The following is a 25,270-nucleotide window of genomic DNA, read 5'->3' on the forward strand; positions in this document are numbered from 1 at the left end:
GGGCAGAGGGCCAAGCTCCTATGGGCCTGGAGGGTCCCGCCTGACCTGAGCTGCGAGGTCTCCCACGAGTCCGCCAATCCCGGGTGCCCGAGGCCTCCTGTCGCCTGCCTTGGTGGGCGGGCTGGGCCGTGCCGGAGAGGGTTGGCTGCCGGGCTGTCGGCAAGCCCCAGCACCAGGGAAGCTAAGCCTCAAGAGGCACCCCGTGGCCCCCGCAGCCTTCTACCGCCATACCACCCTGAACGCGCCCGATATCGTCTGATCCTGGAAGCTAAGCAGGGTCGGGCCTGCTTAGTACTTGGATGGGAGACCACATGGGAATACCAGGTGCTGTAGGCTTTTTTGCCTCCCACTATAAATTCTCCTTTAGGCGCCCACGGCTGATGCCGCCTCCGCCTCTGCAGGCCTCACCTCCTCAGGGCCCTCCCAACACAGCGTGCTCTGGAGGGGGCGCTCCCCGCAGGTCTGGATGGAAATGCGGCCAGAAGGCGGCCCTGGAAGATAGCCATAAACCAGCCGCTCCCGTGGTGGCTGGCCCGCAGCCAGACTGCGCCGCACGCCCAGGTGAAGGCCGTGAGGCACGCGAAGCCCTCGACCTACAACTGGCCGTCCCCACCAGCGCGCATCCACGCCGCAGCCACCTAATTGCCCGTGTGTCTCTATACAGCTCCCTCCGGAAAAAGCCCACCCTCTGCCGTTTCGCTACGGCTGGAGGCAGGAGCGGGGTCGTGGGCCGTGACTGGTTCTCCAGGTCGGCTGACCTCCAGGCATCGGAACTGTGCTTGGCGGGTGGCGTGGCTGAAAGGGTAGTTTGCTGGGGCTAAGAGGCCGTGGCAGCCCAACGGTGGATCCCAGTGGCTTTGGGCCAACTGCCGTCGAGCAGGAAGGCCGGCCCGGCCATGGCTGGGCTGCTCCTAGAACTGCGAGGGTGGACAGGTTGTGTAATGCCCAAGGGACAGCAGGCCACTGGCCCTTAAGCCTCTGAGGCCACGTCCTTGTGAGCGTCGAGCGGGATCTGAGGTGGAGCGTCAAGCGCCTACGGGTCCGGAGGTTCCCGCCCGAACAGGGCTGCAAGGTCGCCCAAGACTCTGCCACCTCCGGGTCCCCGAGGCCTCCTGTCGCCTGCCTGGGCAGGCAGCAGGGCCGTGCAGCAGAGGGCTGGTCGCCGGACTGGTGGTAATTCGCCAGCACCAGCTAAGCTGAGCCTCAAGAGTCACCCCGTGGCCCCCGCTGCCTTCTACGGCCATACCACCCTAAACGCACCCCATCTCGTCTGACCTCGGAAGCTAAGCAGGGTCGGGTCTGTTTACTACCTGGATGGGAGACCACCTGGGAATACTAGGTGCTGTAGTATTTTTTGCCCCCCGATCTGCCTTTTCTTGTCATCGCCGGTGCTCAAGGCTTCCGCTGCTCCCGCCGGGCACTGCTGCAGGCCTCATCTACTCAGGCCTCTCGCAACACAGCGTGCGCCAGAGGGGGCCCACCCAGCCGGTCTGGGTGGACATGCCGCCAGAAGGCGGCCCTGGAAGGCAGCCGCACCCCAGCCTCTCCCGGGGTGGCTGGCCCGGACCCAGACTCCGCTGCAGGCCCGGGTGAAGATCGTGAGGCCCGCGAGGCCCTCGACCTGCCCGTGGCCAACCCAACCAGCGCCCATCTGCGCCGCAGCCACCTGTCTGCCTCTGTGTCTCTCCACAGCTCCCTCCGGAAAAAGCCCACCCTCCGCTGTTTCGCCATGGCCGGGGGCGGGAGCGGGGTCCTGGGCCGGTCCGGTTCTCCGGGCCAGCCGGCCACCATGCGCTGGGAACTGTGCTCAGCGGGTGGCGTGTGGGCAAGGGTGGCCTTGCTGGGTCCAAGGGGCCGTGCCGCATCAATGGTGGCTCCCAGTGGCTTTGGGCTAACTGCCTTCAGGCAGGAGGGCCAGCCCGGCCGCGGCTGGACTGCACCTAGCACTGCGTGGGTGGACAGGGTGGGGAATGCCCAAGGGACCGTGGACCACGGACCCTTAAGCCTTCAGAGCCACGTCTTTGTGAGCGTCGAGCGGGATCTGGGGCGGTTCGCCATGCGCCTATGTGCCTGGATGTTCCCGCCAGAACTGAGCTGCTAGAGCGTCCAAGACTCCACCACACCCGGACCCCGAAGCCTGCTATCGCCTGCCTGGGCGGGCCGCAGGGCCGTGCTGCAGAGGGCTGGTCGCCGGACTGGCGGTAATTTGCCAGCACCAGGTAAGCTGAGCCTCAAGAGGCACCCCGTGGGCCCCGCTGCCTTCTATGGCCATACCACCCTATACGCACCCCATCTCGTCTGATTTCCGAAGCTAAGCAGGGTCGGGTCTGTTTACTACCTGGATGGGAGACCACCTGGGAATACTAGGTGCTGTAGTATTTTTTGCCCCCCGATTGCCCTTTTCTTGTAGTGGCCGGTACTCAAGGCTTCCTCTGCCCCCGCCGGGCACTGCTGCAGGCCTCATCTACTCAGGCCTCTCCCGACACAGCGTGCGCCGGAGGGGGCCATCCCCGCCGGTCTGGCTGGACATGCCCCCAGAAGGCGGCCCTGGAAGGCAACCGCACGCCAGCCGCTGCCGGGGTGGCTGGCCCGGACCCAGACACCGCCGCAGGCCCGGGTGAAGATCGTGAGGCCCGCGAGGCCCTCGACCTGCACCTGGCCGACCACACCAGCGCCCCTCCACGCCGCAGCCACCCGTCTGCCCGTGTGTCTCTCCACAGCTCCCTCCGGAAAAAGCCCACACTCCACTCTTTCACCACGGCCGGGGGCGGGAGTGGGGTCGTGGGCCGGGAATGGTTCTCCGGGCCGGCCGGTCACCGGGTGCAGGGAACTTTGCTCAGCATTTGGCGGAGGGGCAAGGGTGGCCTTGCTGGGTCTAAGGGGTCTTGCCGACTCAATGGTGCCTCCCAGTGGCTTCAGGCCAACTGCCGTCGGGCAGGAGGGCCAGCCTGGCCGCGGCCGGGCTTCACCTAGAACTGTGTGGGCAGACAGGGTGGCGAATGCCCAAAGGACCGTGGGCCACGGGCCCTTAAGCCCCCGGGGCCACGTCCTTGTGGGCGTCAAGCGGGATCTGGGGCAGAGGGCCAAGCTCCTATGGGCCTGGAGGGTCCCGCCTGACCTGAGCTGCGAGGTCTCCCACGAGTCCGCCAATCCCGGGTGCCCGAGGCCTCCTGTCGCCTGCCTTGGTGGGCGGGCTGGGCCGTGCCGGAGAGGGTTGGCTGCCGGGCTGTCGGCAAGCCCCAGCACCAGGGAAGCTAAGCCTCAAGAGGCACCCCGTGGCCCCCGCAGCCTTCTACCGCCATACCACCCTGAACGCGCCCGATATCGTCTGATCCTGGAAGCTAAGCAGGGTCGGGCCTGCTTAGTACTTGGATGGGAGACCACATGGGAATACCAGGTGCTGTAGGCTTTTTTGCCTCCCACTATAAATTCTCCTTTAGGCGCCCACGGCTGATGCCGCCTCCGCCTCTGCAGGCCTCACCTCCTCAGGGCCCTCCCAACACAGCGTGCTCTGGAGGGGGCGCTCCCCGCAGGTCTGGATGGAAATGCGGCCAGAAGGCGGCCCTGGAAGATAGCCATAAACCAGCCGCTCCCGTGGTGGCTGGCCCGCAGCCAGACTGCGCCGCACGCCCAGGTGAAGGCCGTGAGGCACGCGAAGCCCTCCACCTACAACTGGCCGTCCCCACCAGCGCGCATCCACGCCGCAGCCACCTAATTGCCCGTGTGTCTCTATACAGCTCCCTCCGGAAAAAGCCCACCCTCTGCCGTTTCGCTACGGCTGGAGGCAGGAGCGGGGTCGTGGGCCGTGACTGGTTCTCCAGGTCGGCTGACCTCCAGGCATCGGAACTGTGCTTGGCGGGTGGCGTGGCTGAAAGGGTAGTTTGCTGGGGCTAAGAGGCCGTGGCAGCCCAACGGTGGATCCCAGTGGCTTTGGGCCAACTGCCGTCGAGCAGGAAGGCCGGCCCGGCCATGGCTGGGCTGCTCCTAGAACTGCGAGGGTGGACAGGTTGTGTAATGCCCAAGGGACAGCAGGCCACTGGCCCTTAAGCCTCTGAGGCCACGTCCTTGTGAGCGTCGAGCGGGATCTGAGGTGGAGCGTCAAGCGCCTACGGGTCCGGAGGTTCCCGCCCGAACAGGGCTGCAAGGTCGCCCAAGACTCTGCCACCTCCGGGTCCCCGAGGCCTCCTGTCGCCTGCCTGGGCAGGCAGCAGGGCCGTGCAGCAGAGGGCTGGTCGCCGGACTGGTGGTAATTCGCCAGCACCAGCTAAGCTGAGCCTCAAGAGTCACCCCGTGGCCCCCGCTGCCTTCTACGGCCATACCACCCTAAACGCACCCCATCTCGTCTGACCTCGGAAGCTAAGCAGGGTCGGGTCTGTTTACTACCTGGATGGGAGACCACCTGGGAATACTAGGTGCTGTAGTATTTTTTGCCCCCCGATCTGCCTTTTCTTGTCATCGCCGGTGCTCAAGGCTTCCGCTGCTCCCGCCGGGCACTGCTGCAGGCCTCATCTACTCAGGCCTCTCGCAACACAGCGTGCGCCAGAGGGGGCCCACCCAGCCGGTCTGGGTGGACATGCCGCCAGAAGGCGGCCCTGGAAGGCAGCCGCACCCCAGCCTCTCCCGGGGTGGCTGGCCCGGACCCAGACTCCGCTGCAGGCCCGGGTGAAGATCGTGAGGCCCGCGAGGCCCTCGACCTGCCCGTGGCCAACCCAACCAGCGCCCATCTGCGCCGCAGCCACCTGTCTGCCTCTGTGTCTCTCCACAGCTCCCTCCGGAAAAAGCCCACCCTCCGCTGTTTCGCCATGGCCGGGGGCGGGAGCGGGGTCCTGGGCCGGTCCGGTTCTCCGGGCCAGCCGGCCACCATGCGCTGGGAACTGTGCTCAGCGGGTGGCGTGTGGGCAAGGGTGGCCTTGCTGGGTCCAAGGGGCCGTGCCGCATCAATGGTGGCTCCCAGTGGCTTTGGGCTAACTGCCTTCAGGCAGGAGGGCCAGCCCGGCCGCGGCTGGACTGCACCTAGCACTGCGTGGGTGGACAGGGTGGGGAATGCCCAAGGGACCGTGGACCACGGACCCTTAAGCCTTCAGAGCCACGTCTTTGTGAGCGTCGAGCGGGATCTGGGGCGGTTCGCCATGCGCCTATGTGCCTGGATGTTCCCGCCAGAACTGAGCTGCTAGAGCGTCCAAGACTCCACCACACCCGGACCCCGAAGCCTGCTATCGCCTGCCTGGGCGGGCCGCAGGGCCGTGCTGCAGAGGGCTGGTCGCCGGACTGGCGGTAATTTGCCAGCACCAGGTAAGCTGAGCCTCAAGAGGCACCCCGTGGGCCCCGCTGCCTTCTATGGCCATACCACCCTATACGCACCCCATCTCGTCTGATTTCCGAAGCTAAGCAGGGTCGGGTCTGTTTACTACCTGGATGGGAGACCACCTGGGAATACTAGGTGCTGTAGTATTTTTTGCCCCCCGATTGCCCTTTTCTTGTAGTGGCCGGTACTCAAGGCTTCCTCTGCCCCCGCCGGGCACTGCTGCAGGCCTCATCTACTCAGGCCTCTCCCGACACAGCGTGCGCCGGAGGGGGCCATCCCCGCCGGTCTGGCTGGACATGCCCCCAGAAGGCGGCCCTGGAAGGCAACCGCACGCCAGCCGCTGCCGGGGTGGCTGGCCCGGACCCAGACACCGCCGCAGGCCCGGGTGAAGATCGTGAGGCCCGCGAGGCCCTCGACCTGCACCTGGCCGACCACACCAGCGCCCCTCCACGCCGCAGCCACCCGTCTGCCCGTGTGTCTCTCCACAGCTCCCTCCGGAAAAAGCCCACACTCCACTCTTTCACCACGGCCGGGGGCGGGAGTGGGGTCGTGGGCCGGGAATGGTTCTCCGGGCCGGCCGGTCACCGGGTGCAGGGAACTTTGCTCAGCATTTGGCGGAGGGGCAAGGGTGGCCTTGCTGGGTCTAAGGGGTCTTGCCGACTCAATGGTGCCTCCCAGTGGCTTCAGGCCAACTGCCGTCGGGCAGGAGGGCCAGCCTGGCCGCGGCCGGGCTTCACCTAGAACTGTGTGGGCAGACAGGGTGGCGAATGCCCAAAGGACCGTGGGCCACGGGCCCTTAAGCCCCCGGGGCCACGTCCTTGTGGGCGTCAAGCGGGATCTGGGGCAGAGGGCCAAGCTCCTATGGGCCTGGAGGGTCCCGCCTGACCTGAGCTGCGAGGTCTCCCACGAGTCCGCCAATCCCGGGTGCCCGAGGCCTCCTGTCGCCTGCCTTGGTGGGCGGGCTGGGCCGTGCCGGAGAGGGTTGGCTGCCGGGCTGTCGGCAAGCCCCAGCACCAGGGAAGCTAAGCCTCAAGAGGCACCCCGTGGCCCCCGCAGCCTTCTACCGCCATACCACCCTGAACGCGCCCGATATCGTCTGATCCTGGAAGCTAAGCAGGGTCGGGCCTGCTTAGTACTTGGATGGGAGACCACATGGGAATACCAGGTGCTGTAGGCTTTTTTGCCTCCCACTATAAATTCTCCTTTAGGCGCCCACGGCTGATGCCGCCTCCGCCTCTGCAGGCCTCACCTCCTCAGGGCCCTCCCAACACAGCGTGCTCTGGAGGGGGCGCTCCCCGCAGGTCTGGATGGAAATGCGGCCAGAAGGCGGCCCTGGAAGATAGCCATAAACCAGCCGCTCCCGTGGTGGCTGGCCCGCAGCCAGACTGCGCCGCACGCCCAGGTGAAGGCCGTGAGGCACGCGAAGCCCTCGACCTACAACTGGCCGTCCCCACCAGCGCGCATCCACGCCGCAGCCACCTAATTGCCCGTGTGTCTCTATACAGCTCCCTCCGGAAAAAGCCCACCCTCTGCCGTTTCGCTACGGCTGGAGGCAGGAGCGGGGTCGTGGGCCGTGACTGGTTCTCCAGGTCGGCTGACCTCCAGGCATCGGAACTGTGCTTGGCGGGTGGCGTGGCTGAAAGGGTAGTTTGCTGGGGCTAAGAGGCCGTGGCAGCCCAACGGTGGATCCCAGTGGCTTTGGGCCAACTGCCGTCGAGCAGGAAGGCCGGCCCGGCCATGGCTGGGCTGCTCCTAGAACTGCGAGGGTGGACAGGTTGTGTAATGCCCAAGGGACAGCAGGCCACTGGCCCTTAAGCCTCTGAGGCCACGTCCTTGTGAGCGTCGAGCGGGATCTGAGGTGGAGCGTCAAGCGCCTACGGGTCCGGAGGTTCCCGCCCGAACAGGGCTGCAAGGTCGCCCAAGACTCTGCCACCTCCGGGTCCCCGAGGCCTCCTGTCGCCTGCCTGGGCAGGCAGCAGGGCCGTGCAGCAGAGGGCTGGTCGCCGGACTGGTGGTAATTCGCCAGCACCAGCTAAGCTGAGCCTCAAGAGTCACCCCGTGGCCCCCGCTGCCTTCTACGGCCATACCACCCTAAACGCACCCCATCTCGTCTGACCTCGGAAGCTAAGCAGGGTCGGGTCTGTTTACTACCTGGATGGGAGACCACCTGGGAATACTAGGTGCTGTAGTATTTTTTGCCCCCCGATCTGCCTTTTCTTGTCATCGCCGGTGCTCAAGGCTTCCGCTGCTCCCGCCGGGCACTGCTGCAGGCCTCATCTACTCAGGCCTCTCGCAACACAGCGTGCGCCAGAGGGGGCCCACCCAGCCGGTCTGGGTGGACATGCCGCCAGAAGGCGGCCCTGGAAGGCAGCCGCACCCCAGCCTCTCCCGGGGTGGCTGGCCCGGACCCAGACTCCGCTGCAGGCCCGGGTGAAGATCGTGAGGCCCGCGAGGCCCTCGACCTGCCCGTGGCCAACCCAACCAGCGCCCATCTGCGCCGCAGCCACCTGTCTGCCTCTGTGTCTCTCCACAGCTCCCTCCGGAAAAAGCCCACCCTCCGCTGTTTCGCCATGGCCGGGGGCGGGAGCGGGGTCCTGGGCCGGTCCGGTTCTCCGGGCCAGCCGGCCACCATGCGCTGGGAACTGTGCTCAGCGGGTGGCGTGTGGGCAAGGGTGGCCTTGCTGGGTCCAAGGGGCCGTGCCGCATCAATGGTGGCTCCCAGTGGCTTTGGGCTAACTGCCTTCAGGCAGGAGGGCCAGCCCGGCCGCGGCTGGACTGCACCTAGCACTGCGTGGGTGGACAGGGTGGGGAATGCCCAAGGGACCGTGGACCACGGACCCTTAAGCCTTCAGAGCCACGTCTTTGTGAGCGTCGAGCGGGATCTGGGGCGGTTCGCCATGCGCCTATGTGCCTGGATGTTCCCGCCAGAACTGAGCTGCTAGAGCGTCCAAGACTCCACCACACCCGGACCCCGAAGCCTGCTATCGCCTGCCTGGGCGGGCCGCAGGGCCGTGCTGCAGAGGGCTGGTCGCCGGACTGGCGGTAATTTGCCAGCACCAGGTAAGCTGAGCCTCAAGAGGCACCCCGTGGGCCCCGCTGCCTTCTATGGCCATACCACCCTATACGCACCCCATCTCGTCTGATTTCCGAAGCTAAGCAGGGTCGGGTCTGTTTACTACCTGGATGGGAGACCACCTGGGAATACTAGGTGCTGTAGTATTTTTTGCCCCCCGATTGCCCTTTTCTTGTAGTGGCCGGTACTCAAGGCTTCCTCTGCCCCCGCCGGGCACTGCTGCAGGCCTCATCTACTCAGGCCTCTCCCGACACAGCGTGCGCCGGAGGGGGCCATCCCCGCCGGTCTGGCTGGACATGCCCCCAGAAGGCGGCCCTGGAAGGCAACCGCACGCCAGCCGCTGCCGGGGTGGCTGGCCCGGACCCAGACACCGCCGCAGGCCCGGGTGAAGATCGTGAGGCCCGCGAGGCCCTCGACCTGCACCTGGCCGACCACACCAGCGCCCCTCCACGCCGCAGCCACCCGTCTGCCCGTGTGTCTCTCCACAGCTCCCTCCGGAAAAAGCCCACACTCCACTCTTTCACCACGGCCGGGGGCGGGAGTGGGGTCGTGGGCCGGGAATGGTTCTCCGGGCCGGCCGGTCACCGGGTGCAGGGAACTTTGCTCAGCATTTGGCGGAGGGGCAAGGGTGGCCTTGCTGGGTCTAAGGGGTCTTGCCGACTCAATGGTGCCTCCCAGTGGCTTCAGGCCAACTGCCGTCGGGCAGGAGGGCCAGCCTGGCCGCGGCCGGGCTTCACCTAGAACTGTGTGGGCAGACAGGGTGGCGAATGCCCAAAGGACCGTGGGCCACGGGCCCTTAAGCCCCCGGGGCCACGTCCTTGTGGGCGTCAAGCGGGATCTGGGGCAGAGGGCCAAGCTCCTATGGGCCTGGAGGGTCCCGCCTGACCTGAGCTGCGAGGTCTCCCACGAGTCCGCCAATCCCGGGTGCCCGAGGCCTCCTGTCGCCTGCCTTGGTGGGCGGGCTGGGCCGTGCCGGAGAGGGTTGGCTGCCGGGCTGTCGGCAAGCCCCAGCACCAGGGAAGCTAAGCCTCAAGAGGCACCCCGTGGCCCCCGCAGCCTTCTACCGCCATACCACCCTGAACGCGCCCGATATCGTCTGATCCTGGAAGCTAAGCAGGGTCGGGCCTGCTTAGTACTTGGATGGGAGACCACATGGGAATACCAGGTGCTGTAGGCTTTTTTGCCTCCCACTATAAATTCTCCTTTAGGCGCCCACGGCTGATGCCGCCTCCGCCTCTGCAGGCCTCACCTCCTCAGGGCCCTCCCAACACAGCGTGCTCTGGAGGGGGCGCTCCCCGCAGGTCTGGATGGAAATGCGGCCAGAAGGCGGCCCTGGAAGATAGCCATAAACCAGCCGCTCCCGTGGTGGCTGGCCCGCAGCCAGACTGCGCCGCACGCCCAGGTGAAGGCCGTGAGGCACGCGAAGCCCTCGACCTACAACTGGCCGTCCCCACCAGCGCGCATCCACGCCGCAGCCACCTAATTGCCCGTGTGTCTCTATACAGCTCCCTCCGGAAAAAGCCCACCCTCTGCCGTTTCGCTACGGCTGGAGGCAGGAGCGGGGTCGTGGGCCGTGACTGGTTCTCCAGGTCGGCTGACCTCCAGGCATCGGAACTGTGCTTGGCGGGTGGCGTGGCTGAAAGGGTAGTTTGCTGGGGCTAAGAGGCCGTGGCAGCCCAACGGTGGATCCCAGTGGCTTTGGGCCAACTGCCGTCGAGCAGGAAGGCCGGCCCGGCCATGGCTGGGCTGCTCCTAGAACTGCGAGGGTGGACAGGTTGTGTAATGCCCAAGGGACAGCAGGCCACTGGCCCTTAAGCCTCTGAGGCCACGTCCTTGTGAGCGTCGAGCGGGATCTGAGGTGGAGCGTCAAGCGCCTACGGGTCCGGAGGTTCCCGCCCGAACAGGGCTGCAAGGTCGCCCAAGACTCTGCCACCTCCGGGTCCCCGAGGCCTCCTGTCGCCTGCCTGGGCAGGCAGCAGGGCCGTGCAGCAGAGGGCTGGTCGCCGGACTGGTGGTAATTCGCCAGCACCAGCTAAGCTGAGCCTCAAGAGTCACCCCGTGGCCCCCGCTGCCTTCTACGGCCATACCACCCTAAACGCACCCCATCTCGTCTGACCTCGGAAGCTAAGCAGGGTCGGGTCTGTTTACTACCTGGATGGGAGACCACCTGGGAATACTAGGTGCTGTAGTATTTTTTGCCCCCCGATCTGCCTTTTCTTGTCATCGCCGGTGCTCAAGGCTTCCGCTGCTCCCGCCGGGCACTGCTGCAGGCCTCATCTACTCAGGCCTCTCGCAACACAGCGTGCGCCAGAGGGGGCCCACCCAGCCGGTCTGGGTGGACATGCCGCCAGAAGGCGGCCCTGGAAGGCAGCCGCACCCCAGCCTCTCCCGGGGTGGCTGGCCCGGACCCAGACTCCGCTGCAGGCCCGGGTGAAGATCGTGAGGCCCGCGAGGCCCTCGACCTGCCCGTGGCCAACCCAACCAGCGCCCATCTGCGCCGCAGCCACCTGTCTGCCTCTGTGTCTCTCCACAGCTCCCTCCGGAAAAAGCCCACCCTCCGCTGTTTCGCCATGGCCGGGGGCGGGAGCGGGGTCCTGGGCCGGTCCGGTTCTCCGGGCCAGCCGGCCACCATGCGCTGGGAACTGTGCTCAGCGGGTGGCGTGTGGGCAAGGGTGGCCTTGCTGGGTCCAAGGGGCCGTGCCGCATCAATGGTGGCTCCCAGTGGCTTTGGGCTAACTGCCTTCAGGCAGGAGGGCCAGCCCGGCCGCGGCTGGACTGCACCTAGCACTGCGTGGGTGGACAGGGTGGGGAATGCCCAAGGGACCGTGGACCACGGACCCTTAAGCCTTCAGAGCCACGTCTTTGTGAGCGTCGAGCGGGATCTGGGGCGGTTCGCCATGCGCCTATGTGCCTGGATGTTCCCGCCAGAACTGAGCTGCTAGAGCGTCCAAGACTCCACCACACCCGGACCCCGAAGCCTGCTATCGCCTGCCTGGGCGGGCCGCAGGGCCGTGCTGCAGAGGGCTGGTCGCCGGACTGGCGGTAATTTGCCAGCACCAGGTAAGCTGAGCCTCAAGAGGCACCCCGTGGGCCCCGCTGCCTTCTATGGCCATACCACCCTATACGCACCCCATCTCGTCTGATTTCCGAAGCTAAGCAGGGTCGGGTCTGTTTACTACCTGGATGGGAGACCACCTGGGAATACTAGGTGCTGTAGTATTTTTTGCCCCCCGATTGCCCTTTTCTTGTAGTGGCCGGTACTCAAGGCTTCCTCTGCCCCCGCCGGGCACTGCTGCAGGCCTCATCTACTCAGGCCTCTCCCGACACAGCGTGCGCCGGAGGGGGCCATCCCCGCCGGTCTGGCTGGACATGCCCCCAGAAGGCGGCCCTGGAAGGCAACCGCACGCCAGCCGCTGCCGGGGTGGCTGGCCCGGACCCAGACACCGCCGCAGGCCCGGGTGAAGATCGTGAGGCCCGCGAGGCCCTCGACCTGCACCTGGCCGACCACACCAGCGCCCCTCCACGCCGCAGCCACCCGTCTGCCCGTGTGTCTCTCCACAGCTCCCTCCGGAAAAAGCCCACACTCCACTCTTTCACCACGGCCGGGGGCGGGAGTGGGGTCGTGGGCCGGGAATGGTTCTCCGGGCCGGCCGGTCACCGGGTGCAGGGAACTTTGCTCAGCATTTGGCGGAGGGGCAAGGGTGGCCTTGCTGGGTCTAAGGGGTCTTGCCGACTCAATGGTGCCTCCCAGTGGCTTCAGGCCAACTGCCGTCGGGCAGGAGGGCCAGCCTGGCCGCGGCCGGGCTTCACCTAGAACTGTGTGGGCAGACAGGGTGGCGAATGCCCAAAGGACCGTGGGCCACGGGCCCTTAAGCCCCCGGGGCCACGTCCTTGTGGGCGTCAAGCGGGATCTGGGGCAGAGGGCCAAGCTCCTATGGGCCTGGAGGGTCCCGCCTGACCTGAGCTGCGAGGTCTCCCACGAGTCCGCCAATCCCGGGTGCCCGAGGCCTCCTGTCGCCTGCCTTGGTGGGCGGGCTGGGCCGTGCCGGAGAGGGTTGGCTGCCGGGCTGTCGGCAAGCCCCAGCACCAGGGAAGCTAAGCCTCAAGAGGCACCCCGTGGCCCCCGCAGCCTTCTACCGCCATACCACCCTGAACGCGCCCGATATCGTCTGATCCTGGAAGCTAAGCAGGGTCGGGCCTGCTTAGTACTTGGATGGGAGACCACATGGGAATACCAGGTGCTGTAGGCTTTTTTGCCTCCCACTATAAATTCTCCTTTAGGCGCCCACGGCTGATGCCGCCTCCGCCTCTGCAGGCCTCACCTCCTCAGGGCCCTCCCAACACAGCGTGCTCTGGAGGGGGCGCTCCCCGCAGGTCTGGATGGAAATGCGGCCAGAAGGCGGCCCTGGAAGATAGCCATAAACCAGCCGCTCCCGTGGTGGCTGGCCCGCAGCCAGACTGCGCCGCACGCCCAGGTGAAGGCCGTGAGGCACGCGAAGCCCTCGACCTACAACTGGCCGTCCCCACCAGCGCGCATCCACGCCGCAGCCACCTAATTGCCCGTGTGTCTCTATACAGCTCCCTCCGGAAAAAGCCCACCCTCTGCCGTTTCGCTACGGCTGGAGGCAGGAGCGGGGTCGTGGGCCGTGACTGGTTCTCCAGGTCGGCTGACCTCCAGGCATCGGAACTGTGCTTGGCGGGTGGCGTGGCTGAAAGGGTAGTTTGCTGGGGCTAAGAGGCCGTGGCAGCCCAACGGTGGATCCCAGTGGCTTTGGGCCAACTGCCGTCGAGCAGGAAGGCCGGCCCGGCCATGGCTGGGCTGCTCCTAGAACTGCGAGGGTGGACAGGTTGTGTAATGCCCAAGGGACAGCAGGCCACTGGCCCTTAAGCCTCTGAGGCCACGTCCTTGTGAGCGTCGAGCGGGATCTGAGGTGGAGCGTCAAGCGCCTACGGGTCCGGAGGTTCCCGCCCGAACAGGGCTGCAAGGTCGCCCAAGACTCTGCCACCTCCGGGTCCCCGAGGCCTCCTGTCGCCTGCCTGGGCAGGCAGCAGGGCCGTGCAGCAGAGGGCTGGTCGCCGGACTGGTGGTAATTCGCCAGCACCAGCTAAGCTGAGCCTCAAGAGTCACCCCGTGGCCCCCGCTGCCTTCTACGGCCATACCACCCTAAACGCACCCCATCTCGTCTGACCTCGGAAGCTAAGCAGGGTCGGGTCTGTTTACTACCTGGATGGGAGACCACCTGGGAATACTAGGTGCTGTAGTATTTTTTGCCCCCCGATCTGCCTTTTCTTGTCATCGCCGGTGCTCAAGGCTTCCGCTGCTCCCGCCGGGCACTGCTGCAGGCCTCATCTACTCAGGCCTCTCGCAACACAGCGTGCGCCAGAGGGGGCCCACCCAGCCGGTCTGGGTGGACATGCCGCCAGAAGGCGGCCCTGGAAGGCAGCCGCACCCCAGCCTCTCCCGGGGTGGCTGGCCCGGACCCAGACTCCGCTGCAGGCCCGGGTGAAGATCGTGAGGCCCGCGAGGCCCTCGACCTGCCCGTGGCCAACCCAACCAGCGCCCATCTGCGCCGCAGCCACCTGTCTGCCTCTGTGTCTCTCCACAGCTCCCTCCGGAAAAAGCCCACCCTCCGCTGTTTCGCCATGGCCGGGGGCGGGAGCGGGGTCCTGGGCCGGTCCGGTTCTCCGGGCCAGCCGGCCACCATGCGCTGGGAACTGTGCTCAGCGGGTGGCGTGTGGGCAAGGGTGGCCTTGCTGGGTCCAAGGGGCCGTGCCGCATCAATGGTGGCTCCCAGTGGCTTTGGGCTAACTGCCTTCAGGCAGGAGGGCCAGCCCGGCCGCGGCTGGACTGCACCTAGCACTGCGTGGGTGGACAGGGTGGGGAATGCCCAAGGGACCGTGGACCACGGACCCTTAAGCCTTCAGAGCCACGTCTTTGTGAGCGTCGAGCGGGATCTGGGGCGGTTCGCCATGCGCCTATGTGCCTGGATGTTCCCGCCAGAACTGAGCTGCTAGAGCGTCCAAGACTCCACCACACCCGGACCCCGAAGCCTGCTATCGCCTGCCTGGGCGGGCCGCAGGGCCGTGCTGCAGAGGGCTGGTCGCCGGACTGGCGGTAATTTGCCAGCACCAGGTAAGCTGAGCCTCAAGAGGCACCCCGTGGGCCCCGCTGCCTTCTATGGCCATACCACCCTATACGCACCCCATCTCGTCTGATTTCCGAAGCTAAGCAGGGTCGGGTCTGTTTACTACCTGGATGGGAGACCACCTGGGAATACTAGGTGCTGTAGTATTTTTTGCCCCCCGATTGCCCTTTTCTTGTAGTGGCCGGTACTCAAGGCTTCCTCTGCCCCCGCCGGGCACTGCTGCAGGCCTCATCTACTCAGGCCTCTCCCGACACAGCGTGCGCCGGAGGGGGCCATCCCCGCCGGTCTGGCTGGACATGCCCCCAGAAGGCGGCCCTGGAAGGCAACCGCACGCCAGCCGCTGCCGGGGTGGCTGGCCCGGACCCAGACACCGCCGCAGGCCCGGGTGAAGATCGTGAGGCCCGCGAGGCCCTCGACCTGCACCTGGCCGACCACACCAGCGCCCCTCCACGCCGCAGCCACCCGTCTGCCCGTGTGTCTCTCCACAGCTCCCTCCGGAAAAAGCCCACACTCCACTCTTTCACCACGGCCGGGGGCGGGAGTGGGGTCGTGGGCCGGGAATGGTTCTCCGGGCCGGCCGGTCACCGGGTGCAGGGAACTTTGCTCAGCATTTGGCGGAGGGGCAAGGGTGGCCTTGCTGGGTCTAAGGGGTCTTGCCGACTCAATGGTGCCTCCCAGTGGCTTCAGGCCAACTGCCGTCGGGCAGGAGGGCCAGCCTGGCCGCGGCCGGGCTTCACCTAGAACTGTGTGGGCAGACAGGGTGGCGAATGCCCAAAGGACCGTGGGCCACGGGCCCTTAAGCCCCCGGGGCCACGTCCTTGTGGGCGTCAAGCGGGATCTGGGGCAGAGGGCCAAGCTCCTATGGGCCTGGAGGGTCCCGCCTGACCTGAGCTGCGAGGTCTCCCACGAGTCCGCCAATCCCGGGTGCCCGAGGCCTCCTGTCGCCTGCCTTGGTGGGCGGGCTGGGCCGTGCCGGAGAGGGTTGGCTGCCGGGCTGTCGGCAAGCCCCAGCACCAGGGAAGCTAAGCCTCAAGAGGCACCCCGTGGCCCCCGCAGCCTTCTACCGCCATACCACCCTGAACGCGCCCGATATCGTCTGATCCTGGAAGCTAAGCAGGGTCGGGCCTGCTTAGTACTTGGATGGGAGACCACATGGGAATACCAGGTGCTGTAGGCTTTTTTGCCTCCCACTATAAATTCTCCTTTAGGCGCCCACGGCTGATGCCGCCTCCGCCTCTGCAGGCCTCACCTCCTCAGGGCCCTCCCAACACAGCGTGCTCTGGAGGGGGCGCTCCCCGCAGGTCTGGATGGAAATGCGGCCAGAAGGCGGCCCTGGAAGATAGCCATAAACCAGCCGCTCCCGTGGTGGCTGGCCCGCAGCCAGACTGCGCCGCACGCCCAGGTGAAGGCCGTGAGGCACGCGAAGCCCTCCACCTACAACTGGCCGTCCCCACCAGCGCGCATCCACGCCGCAGCCACCTAATTGCCCGTGTGTCTCTATACAGCTCCCTCCGGAAAAAGCCCACCCTCTGCCGTTTCGCTACGGCTGGAGGCAGGAGCGGGGTCGTGGGCCGTGACTGGTTCTCCAGGTCGGCTGACCTCCAGGCATCGGAACTGTGCTTGGCGGGTGGCGTGGCTGAAAGGGTAGTTTGCTGGGGCTAAGAGGCCGTGGCAGCCCAACGGTGGATCCCAGTGGCTTTGGGCCAACTGCCGTCGAGCAGGAAGGCCGGCCCGGCCATGGCTGGGCTGCTCCTAGAACTGCGAGGGTGGACAGGTTGTGTAATGCCCAAGGGACAGCAGGCCACTGGCCCTTAAGCCTCTGAGGCCACGTCCTTGTGAGCGTCGAGCGGGATCTGAGGTGGAGCGTCAAGCGCCTACGGGTCCGGAGGTTCCCGCCCGAACAGGGCTGCAAGGTCGCCCAAGACTCTGCCACCTCCGGGTCCCCGAGGCCTCCTGTCGCCTGCCTGGGCAGGCAGCAGGGCCGTGCAGCAGAGGGCTGGTCGCCGGACTGGTGGTAATTCGCCAGCACCAGCTAAGCTGAGCCTCAAGAGTCACCCCGTGGCCCCCGCTGCCTTCTACGGCCATACCACCCTAAACGCACCCCATCTCGTCTGACCTCGGAAGCTAAGCAGGGTCGGGTCTGTTTACTACCTGGATGGGAGACCACCTGGGAATACTAGGTGCTGTAGTATTTTTTGCCCCCCGATCTGCCTTTTCTTGTCATCGCCGGTGCTCAAGGCTTCCGCTGCTCCCGCCGGGCACTGCTGCAGGCCTCATCTACTCAGGCCTCTCGCAACACAGCGTGCGCCAGAGGGGGCCCACCCAGCCGGTCTGGGTGGACATGCCGCCAGAAGGCGGCCCTGGAAGGCAGCCGCACCCCAGCCTCTCCCGGGGTGGCTGGCCCGGACCCAGACTCCGCTGCAGGCCCGGGTGAAGATCGTGAGGCCCGCGAGGCCCTCGACCTGCCCGTGGCCAACCCAACCAGCGCCCATCTGCGCCGCAGCCACCTGTCTGCCTCTGTGTCTCTCCACAGCTCCCTCCGGAAAAAGCCCACCCTCCGCTGTTTCGCCATGGCCGGGGGCGGGAGCGGGGTCCTGGGCCGGTCCGGTTCTCCGGGCCAGCCGGCCACCATGCGCTGGGAACTGTGCTCAGCGGGTGGCGTGTGGGCAAGGGTGGCCTTGCTGGGTCCAAGGGGCCGTGCCGCATCAATGGTGGCTCCCAGTGGCTTTGGGCTAACTGCCTTCAGGCAGGAGGGCCAGCCCGGCCGCGGCTGGACTGCACCTAGCACTGCGTGGGTGGACAGGGTGGGGAATGCCCAAGGGACCGTGGACCACGGACCCTTAAGCCTTCAGAGCCACGTCTTTGTGAGCGTCGAGCGGGATCTGGGGCGGTTCGCCATGCGCCTATGTGCCTGGATGTTCCCGCCAGAACTGAGCTGCTAGAGCGTCCAAGACTCCACCACACCCGGACCCCGAAGCCTGCTATCGCCTGCCTGGGCGGGCCGCAGGGCCGTGCTGCAGAGGGCTGGTCGCCGGACTGGCGGTAATTTGCCAGCACCAGGTAAGCTGAGCCTCAAGAGGCACCCCGTGGGCCCCGCTGCCTTCTATGGCCATACCACCCTATACGCACCCCATCTCGTCTGATTTCCGAAGCTAAGCAGGGTCGGGTCTGTTTACTACCTGGATGGGAGACCACCTGGGAATACTAGGTGCTGTAGTATTTTTTGCCCCCCGATTGCCCTTTTCTTGTAGTGGCCGGTACTCAAGGCTTCCTCTGCCCCCGCCGGGCACTGCTGCAGGCCTCATCTACTCAGGCCTCTCCCGACACAGCGTGCGCCGGAGGGGGCCATCCCCGCCGGTCTGGCTGGACATGCCCCCAGAAGGCGGCCCTGGAAGGCAACCGCACGCCAGCCGCTGCCGGGGTGGCTGGCCCGGACCCAGACACCGCCGCAGGCCCGGGTGAAGATCGTGAGGCCCGCGAGGCCCTCGACCTGCACCTGGCCGACCACACCAGCGCCCCTCCACGCCGCAGCCACCCGTCTGCCCGTGTGTCTCTCCACAGCTCCCTCCGGAAAAAGCCCACACTCCACTCTTTCACCACGGCCGGGGGCGGGAGTGGGGTCGTGGGCCGGGAATGGTTCTCCGGGCCGGCCGGTCACCGGGTGCAGGGAACTTTGCTCAGCATTTGGCGGAGGGGCAAGGGTGGCCTTGCTGGGTCTAAGGGGTCTTGCCGACTCAATGGTGCCTCCCAGTGGCTTCAGGCCAACTGCCGTCGGGCAGGAGGGCCAGCCTGGCCGCGGCCGGGCTTCACCTAGAACTGTGTGGGCAGACAGGGTGGCGAATGCCCAAAGGACCGTGGGCCACGGGCCCTTAAGCCCCCGGGGCCACGTCCTTGTGGGCGTCAAGCGGGATCTGGGGCAGAGGGCCAAGCTCCTATGGGCCTGGAGGGTCCCGCCTGACCTGAGCTGCGAGGTCTCCCACGAGTCCGCCAATCCCGGGTGCCCGAGGCCTCCTGTCGCCTGCCTTGGTGGGCGGGCTGGGCCGTGCCGGAGAGGGTTGGCTGCCGGGCTGTCGGCAAGCCCCAGCACCAGGGAAGCTAAGCCTCAAGAGGCACCCCGTGGCCCCCGCAGCCTTCTACCGCCATACCACCCTGAACGCGCCCGATATCGTCTGATCCTGGAAGCTAAGCAGGGTCGGGCCTGCTTAGTACTTGGATGGGAGACCACATGGGAATACCAGGTGCTGTAGGCTTTTTTGCCTCCCACTATAAATTCTCCTTTAGGCGCCCACGGCTGATGCCGCCTCCGCCTCTGCAGGCCTCACCTCCTCAGGGCCCTCCCAACACAGCGTGCTCTGGAGGGGGCGCTCCCCGCAGGTCTGGATGGAAATGCGGCCAGAAGGCGGCCCTGGAAGATAGCCATAAACCAGCCGCTCCCGTGGTGGCTGGCCCGCAGCCAGACTGCGCCGCACGCCCAGGTGAAGGCCGTGAGGCACGCGAAGCCCTCGACCTACAACTGGCCGTCCCCACCAGCGCGCATCCACGCCGCAGCCACCTAATTGCCCGTGTGTCTCTATACAGCTCCCTCCGGAAAAAGCCCACCCTCTGCCGTTTCGCTACGGCTGGAGGCAGGAGCGGGGTCGTGGGCCGTGACTGGTTCTCCAGGTCGGCTGACCTCCAGGCATCGGAACTGTGCTTGGCGGGTGGCGTGGCTGAAAGGGTAGTTTGCTGGGGCTAAGAGGCCGTGGCAGCCCAACGGTGGATCCCAGTGGCTTTGGGCCAACTGCCGTCGAGCAGGAAGGCCGGCCCGGCCATGGCTGGGCTGCTCCTAGAACTGCGAGGGTGGACAGGTTGTGTAATGCCCAAGGGACAGCAGGCCACTGGCCCTTAAGCCTCTGAGGCCACGTCCTTGTGAGCGTCGAGCGGGATCTGAGGTGGAGCGTCAAGCGCCTACGGGTCCGGAGGTTCCCGCCCGAACAGGGCTGCAAGGTCGCCCAAGACTCTGCCACCTCCGGGTCCCCGAGGCCTCCTGTCGCCTGCCTGGGCAGGCAGCAGGGCCGTGCAGCAGAGGGCTGGTCGCCGGACTGGTGGTAATTCGCCAGCACCAGCTAAGCTGAGCCTCAAGAGTCACCCCGTGGCCCCCGCTGCCTTCTACGGCCATACCACCCTAAACGCACCCCATCTCGTCTGACCTCGGAAGCTAAGCAGGGTCGGGTCTGTTTACTACCTGGATGGGAGACCACCTGGGAATACTAGGTGCTGTAGTATTTTTTGCCCCCCGATCTGCCTTTTCTTGTCATCGCCGGTGCTCAAGGCTTCCGCTGCTCCCGCCGGGCACTGCTGCAGGCCTCATCTACTCAGGCCTCTCGCAACACAGCGTGCGCCAGAGGGGGCCCACCCAGCCGGTCTGGGTGGACATGCCGCCAGAAGGCGGCCCTGGAAGGCAGCCGCACCCCAGCCTCTCCCGGGGTGGCTGGCCCGGACCCAGACTCCGCTGCAGGCCCGGGTGAAGATCGTGAGGCCCGCGAGGCCCTCGACCTGCCCGTGGCCAACCCAACCAGCGCCCATCTGCGCCGCAGCCACCTGTCTGCCTCTGTGTCTCTCCACAGCTCCCTCCGGAAAAAGCCCACCCTCCGCTGTTTCGCCATGGCCGGGGGCGGGAGCGGGGTCCTGGGCCGGTCCGGTTCTCCGGGCCAGCCGGCCACCATGCGCTGGGAACTGTGCTCAGCGGGTGGCGTGTGGGCAAGGGTGGCCTTGCTGGGTCCAAGGGGCCGTGCCGCATCAATGGTGGCTCCCAGTGGCTTTGGGCTAACTGCCTTCAGGCAGGAGGGCCAGCCCGGCCGCGGCTGGACTGCACCTAGCACTGCGTGGGTGGACAGGGTGGGGAATGCCCAAGGGACCGTGGACCACGGACCCTTAAGCCTTCAGAGCCACGTCTTTGTGAGCGTCGAGCGGGATCTGGGGCGGTTCGCCATGCGCCTATGTGCCTGGATGTTCCCGCCAGAACTGAGCTGCTAGAGCGTCCAAGACTCCACCACACCCGGACCCCGAAGCCTGCTATCGCCTGCCTGGGCGGGCCGCAGGGCCGTGCTGCAGAGGGCTGGTCGCCGGACTGGCGGTAATTTGCCAGCACCAGGTAAGCTGAGCCTCAAGAGGCACCCCGTGGGCCCCGCTGCCTTCTATGGCCATACCACCCTATACGCACCCCATCTCGTCTGATTTCCGAAGCTAAGCAGGGTCGGGTCTGTTTACTACCTGGATGGGAGACCACCTGGGAATACTAGGTGCTGTAGTATTTTTTGCCCCCCGATTGCCCTTTTCTTGTAGTGGCCGGTACTCAAGGCTTCCTCTGCCCCCGCCGGGCACTGCTGCAGGCCTCATCTACTCAGGCCTCTCCCGACACAGCGTGCGCCGGAGGGGGCCATCCCCGCCGGTCTGGCTGGACATGCCCCCAGAAGGCGGCCCTGGAAGGCAACCGCACGCCAGCCGCTGCCGGGGTGGCTGGCCCGGACCCAGACACCGCCGCAGGCCCGGGTGAAGATCGTGAGGCCCGCGAGGCCCTCGACCTGCACCTGGCCGACCACACCAGCGCCCCTCCACGCCGCAGCCACCCGTCTGCCCGTGTGTCTCTCCACAGCTCCCTCCGGAAAAAGCCCACACTCCACTCTTTCACCACGGCCGGGGGCGGGAGTGGGGTCGTGGGCCGGGAATGGTTCTCCGGGCCGGCCGGTCACCGGGTGCAGGGAACTTTGCTCAGCATTTGGCGGAGGGGCAAGGGTGGCCTTGCTGGGTCTAAGGGGTCTTGCCGACTCAATGGTGCCTCCCAGTGGCTTCAGGCCAACTGCCGTCGGGCAGGAGGGCCAGCCTGGCCGCGGCCGGGCTTCACCTAGAACTGTGTGGGCAGACAGGGTGGCGAATGCCCAAAGGACCGTGGGCCACGGGCCCTTAAGCCCCCGGGGCCACGTCCTTGTGGGCGTCAAGCGGGATCTGGGGCAGAGGGCCAAGCTCCTATGGGCCTGGAGGGTCCCGCCTGACCTGAGCTGCGAGGTCTCCCACGAGTCCGCCAATCCCGGGTGCCCGAGGCCTCCTGTCGCCTGCCTTGGTGGGCGGGCTGGGCCGTGCCGGAGAGGGTTGGCTGCCGGGCTGTCGGCAAGCCCCAGCACCAGGGAAGCTAAGCCTCAAGAGGCACCCCGTGGCCCCCGCAGCCTTCTACCGCCATACCACCCTGAACGCGCCCGATATCGTCTGATCCTGGAAGCTAAGCAGGGTCGGGCCTGCTTAGTACTTGGATGGGAGACCACATGGGAATACCAGGTGCTGTAGGCTTTTTTGCCTCCCACTATAAATTCTCCTTTAGGCGCCCACGGCTGATGCCGCCTCCGCCTCTGCAGGCCTCACCTCCTCAGGGCCCTCCCAACACAGCGTGCTCTGGAGGGGGCGCTCCCCGCAGGTCTGGATGGAAATGCGGCCAGAAGGCGGCCCTGGAAGATAGCCATAAACCAGCCGCTCCCGTGGTGGCTGGCCCGCAGCCAGACTGCGCCGCACGCCCAGGTGAAGGCCGTGAGGCACGCGAAGCCCTCGACCTACAACTGGCCGTCCCCACCAGCGCGCATCCACGCCGCAGCCACCTAATTGCCCGTGTGTCTCTATACAGCTCCCTCCGGAAAAAGCCCACCCTCTGCCGTTTCGCTACGGCTGGAGGCAGGAGCGGGGTCGTGGGCCGTGACTGGTTCTCCAGGTCGGCTGACCTCCAGGCATCGGAACTGTGCTTGGCGGGTGGCGTGGCTGAAAGGGTAGTTTGCTGGGGCTAAGAGGCCGTGGCAGCCCAACGGTGGATCCCAGTGGCTTTGGGCCAACTGCCGTCGAGCAGGAAGGCCGGCCCGGCCATGGCTGGGCTGCTCCTAGAACTGCGAGGGTGGACAGGTTGTGTAATGCCCAAGGGACAGCAGGCCACTGGCCCTTAAGCCTCTGAGGCCACGTCCTTGTGAGCGTCGAGCGGGATCTGAGGTGGAGCGTCAAGCGCCTACGGGTCCGGAGGTTCCCGCCCGAACAGGGCTGCAAGGTCGCCCAAGACTCTGCCACCTCCGGGTCCCCGAGGCCTCCTGTCGCCTGCCTGGGCAGGCAGCAGGGCCGTGCAGCAGAGGGCTGGTCGCCGGACTGGTGGTAATTCGCCAGCACCAGCTAAGCTGAGCCTCAAGAGTCACCCCGTGGCCCCCGCTGCCTTCTACGGCCATACCACCCTAAACGCACCCCATCTCGTCTGACCTCGGAAGCTAAGCAGGGTCGGGTCTGTTTACTACCTGGATGGGAGACCACCTGGGAATACTAGGTGCTGTAGTATTTTTTGCCCCCCGATCTGCCTTTTCTTGTCATCGCCGGTGCTCAAGGCTTCCGCTGCTCCCGCCGGGCACTGCTGCAGGCCTCATCTACTCAGGCCTCTCGCAACACAGCGTGCGCCAGAGGGGGCCCACCCAGCCGGTCTGGGTGGACATGCCGCCAGAAGGCGGCCCTGGAAGGCAGCCGCACCCCAGCCTCTCCCGGGGTGGCTGGCCCGGACCCAGACTCCGCTGCAGGCCCGGGTGAAGATCGTGAGGCCCGCGAGGCCCTCGACCTGCCCGTGGCCAACCCAACCAGCGCCCATCTGCGCCGCAGCCACCTGTCTGCCTCTGTGTCTCTCCACAGCTCCCTCCGGAAAAAGCCCACCCTCCGCTGTTTCGCCATGGCCGGGGGCGGGAGCGGGGTCCTGGGCCGGTCCGGTTCTCCGGGCCAGCCGGCCACCATGCGCTGGGAACTGTGCTCAGCGGGTGGCGTGTGGGCAAGGGTGGCCTTGCTGGGTCCAAGGGGCCGTGCCGCATCAATGGTGGCTCCCAGTGGCTTTGGGCTAACTGCCTTCAGGCAGGAGGGCCAGCCCGGCCGCGGCTGGACTGCACCTAGCACTGCGTGGGTGGACAGGGTGGGGAATGCCCAAGGGACCGTGGACCACGGACCCTTAAGCCTTCAGAGCCACGTCTTTGTGAGCGTCGAGCGGGATCTGGGGCGGTTCGCCATGCGCCTATGTGCCTGGATGTTCCCGCCAGAACTGAGCTGCTAGAGCGTCCAAGACTCCACCACACCCGGACCCCGAAGCCTGCTATCGCCTGCCTGGGCGGGCCGCAGGGCCGTGCTGCAGAGGGCTGGTCGCCGGACTGGCGGTAATTTGCCAGCACCAGGTAAGCTGAGCCTCAAGAGGCACCCCGTGGGCCCCGCTGCCTTCTATGGCCATACCACCCTATACGCACCCCATCTCGTCTGATTTCCGAAGCTAAGCAGGGTCGGGTCTGTTTACTACCTGGATGGGAGACCACCTGGGAATACTAGGTGCTGTAGTATTTTTTGCCCCCCGATTGCCCTTTTCTTGTAGTGGCCGGTACTCAAGGCTTCCTCTGCCCCCGCCGGGCACTGCTGCAGGCCTCATCTACTCAGGCCTCTCCCGACACAGCGTGCGCCGGAGGGGGCCATCCCCGCCGGTCTGGCTGGACATGCCCCCAGAAGGCGGCCCTGGAAGGCAACCGCACGCCAGCCGCTGCCGGGGTGGCTGGCCCGGACCCAGACACCGCCGCAGGCCCGGGTGAAGATCGTGAGGCCCGCGAGGCCCTCGACCTGCACCTGGCCGACCACACCAGCGCCCCTCCACGCCGCAGCCACCCGTCTGCCCGTGTGTCTCTCCACAGCTCCCTCCGGAAAAAGCCCACACTCCACTCTTTCACCACGGCCGGGGGCGGGAGTGGGGTCGTGGGCCGGGAATGGTTCTCCGGGCCGGCCGGTCACCGGGTGCAGGGAACTTTGCTCAGCATTTGGCGGAGGGGCAAGGGTGGCCTTGCTGGGTCTAAGGGGTCTTGCCGACTCAATGGTGCCTCCCAGTGGCTTCAGGCCAACTGCCGTCGGGCAGGAGGGCCAGCCTGGCCGCGGCCGGGCTTCACCTAGAACTGTGTGGGCAGACAGGGTGGCGAATGCCCAAAGGACCGTGGGCCACGGGCCCTTAAGCCCCCGGGGCCACGTCCTTGTGGGCGTCAAGCGGGATCTGGGGCAGAGGGCCAAGCTCCTATGGGCCTGGAGGGTCCCGCCTGACCTGAGCTGCGAGGTCTCCCACGAGTCCGCCAATCCCGGGTGCCCGAGGCCTCCTGTCGCCTGCCTTGGTGGGCGGGCTGGGCCGTGCCGGAGAGGGTTGGCTGCCGGGCTGTCGGCAAGCCCCAGCACCAGGGAAGCTAAGCCTCAAGAGGCACCCCGTGGCCCCCGCAGCCTTCTACCGCCATACCACCCTGAACGCGCCCGATATCGTCTGATCCTGGAAGCTAAGCAGGGTCGGGCCTGCTTAGTACTTGGATGGGAGACCACATGGGAATACCAGGTGCTGTAGGCTTTTTTGCCTCCCACTATAAATTCTCCTTTAGGCGCCCACGGCTGATGCCGCCTCCGCCTCTGCAGGCCTCACCTCCTCAGGGCCCTCCCAACACAGCGTGCTCTGGAGGGGGCGCTCCCCGCAGGTCTGGATGGAAATGCGGCCAGAAGGCGGCCCTGGAAGATAGCCATAAACCAGCCGCTCCCGTGGTGGCTGGCCCGCAGCCAGACTGCGCCGCACGCCCAGGTGAAGGCCGTGAGGCACGCGAAGCCCTCGACCTACAACTGGCCGTCCCCACCAGCGCGCATCCACGCCGCAGCCACCTAATTGCCCGTGTGTCTCTATACAGCTCCCTCCGGAAAAAGCCCACC

At 66.6% G+C, this 25,270-nt stretch overlaps 25 pseudogenes; all 25 read left to right on the forward strand.

Moving 5' to 3' along the window:
- Positions 1-217: 217 nt before the first annotated feature.
- On the forward strand, positions 218-336 carry LOC132358511 (5S ribosomal RNA; annotated as a pseudogene).
- An 896-nt stretch (positions 337-1,232) lies between these two features.
- On the forward strand, positions 1,233-1,351 carry LOC132358337 (5S ribosomal RNA; annotated as a pseudogene).
- A 909-nt stretch (positions 1,352-2,260) lies between these two features.
- LOC132358735 (5S ribosomal RNA) lies at positions 2,261-2,379 on the forward strand (annotated as a pseudogene).
- A 911-nt stretch (positions 2,380-3,290) lies between these two features.
- On the forward strand, positions 3,291-3,409 carry LOC132358512 (5S ribosomal RNA; annotated as a pseudogene).
- An 896-nt stretch (positions 3,410-4,305) lies between these two features.
- Positions 4,306-4,424, forward strand: LOC132358338 (5S ribosomal RNA; annotated as a pseudogene).
- Positions 4,425-5,333: 909 nt separating this feature from the next.
- On the forward strand, positions 5,334-5,452 carry LOC132358736 (5S ribosomal RNA; annotated as a pseudogene).
- A 911-nt stretch (positions 5,453-6,363) lies between these two features.
- Positions 6,364-6,482, forward strand: LOC132358513 (5S ribosomal RNA; annotated as a pseudogene).
- Positions 6,483-7,378: 896 nt separating this feature from the next.
- Positions 7,379-7,497, forward strand: LOC132358339 (5S ribosomal RNA; annotated as a pseudogene).
- A 909-nt stretch (positions 7,498-8,406) lies between these two features.
- On the forward strand, positions 8,407-8,525 carry LOC132358737 (5S ribosomal RNA; annotated as a pseudogene).
- Positions 8,526-9,436: 911 nt separating this feature from the next.
- On the forward strand, positions 9,437-9,555 carry LOC132358514 (5S ribosomal RNA; annotated as a pseudogene).
- Positions 9,556-10,451: 896 nt separating this feature from the next.
- On the forward strand, positions 10,452-10,570 carry LOC132358340 (5S ribosomal RNA; annotated as a pseudogene).
- A 909-nt stretch (positions 10,571-11,479) lies between these two features.
- On the forward strand, positions 11,480-11,598 carry LOC132358738 (5S ribosomal RNA; annotated as a pseudogene).
- Positions 11,599-12,509: 911 nt separating this feature from the next.
- LOC132358516 (5S ribosomal RNA) lies at positions 12,510-12,628 on the forward strand (annotated as a pseudogene).
- An 896-nt stretch (positions 12,629-13,524) lies between these two features.
- LOC132358342 (5S ribosomal RNA) lies at positions 13,525-13,643 on the forward strand (annotated as a pseudogene).
- Positions 13,644-14,552: 909 nt separating this feature from the next.
- On the forward strand, positions 14,553-14,671 carry LOC132358739 (5S ribosomal RNA; annotated as a pseudogene).
- Positions 14,672-15,582: 911 nt separating this feature from the next.
- On the forward strand, positions 15,583-15,701 carry LOC132358517 (5S ribosomal RNA; annotated as a pseudogene).
- An 896-nt stretch (positions 15,702-16,597) lies between these two features.
- LOC132358343 (5S ribosomal RNA) lies at positions 16,598-16,716 on the forward strand (annotated as a pseudogene).
- A 909-nt stretch (positions 16,717-17,625) lies between these two features.
- Positions 17,626-17,744, forward strand: LOC132358207 (5S ribosomal RNA; annotated as a pseudogene).
- Positions 17,745-18,655: 911 nt separating this feature from the next.
- LOC132358518 (5S ribosomal RNA) lies at positions 18,656-18,774 on the forward strand (annotated as a pseudogene).
- Positions 18,775-19,670: 896 nt separating this feature from the next.
- On the forward strand, positions 19,671-19,789 carry LOC132358344 (5S ribosomal RNA; annotated as a pseudogene).
- Positions 19,790-20,698: 909 nt separating this feature from the next.
- LOC132358208 (5S ribosomal RNA) lies at positions 20,699-20,817 on the forward strand (annotated as a pseudogene).
- A 911-nt stretch (positions 20,818-21,728) lies between these two features.
- Positions 21,729-21,847, forward strand: LOC132358519 (5S ribosomal RNA; annotated as a pseudogene).
- An 896-nt stretch (positions 21,848-22,743) lies between these two features.
- Positions 22,744-22,862, forward strand: LOC132358345 (5S ribosomal RNA; annotated as a pseudogene).
- Positions 22,863-23,771: 909 nt separating this feature from the next.
- LOC132358209 (5S ribosomal RNA) lies at positions 23,772-23,890 on the forward strand (annotated as a pseudogene).
- Positions 23,891-24,801: 911 nt separating this feature from the next.
- On the forward strand, positions 24,802-24,920 carry LOC132358520 (5S ribosomal RNA; annotated as a pseudogene).
- The last annotated feature ends 350 nt before the right edge of the window (positions 24,921-25,270 follow it).

The sequence above is a fragment of the Balaenoptera ricei genome, unplaced genomic scaffold (assembly GCF_028023285.1).
Source record: "Balaenoptera ricei isolate mBalRic1 unplaced genomic scaffold, mBalRic1.hap2 scaffold_149, whole genome shotgun sequence".
NCBI lineage: Eukaryota > Metazoa > Chordata > Mammalia > Artiodactyla > Balaenopteridae > Balaenoptera > Balaenoptera ricei.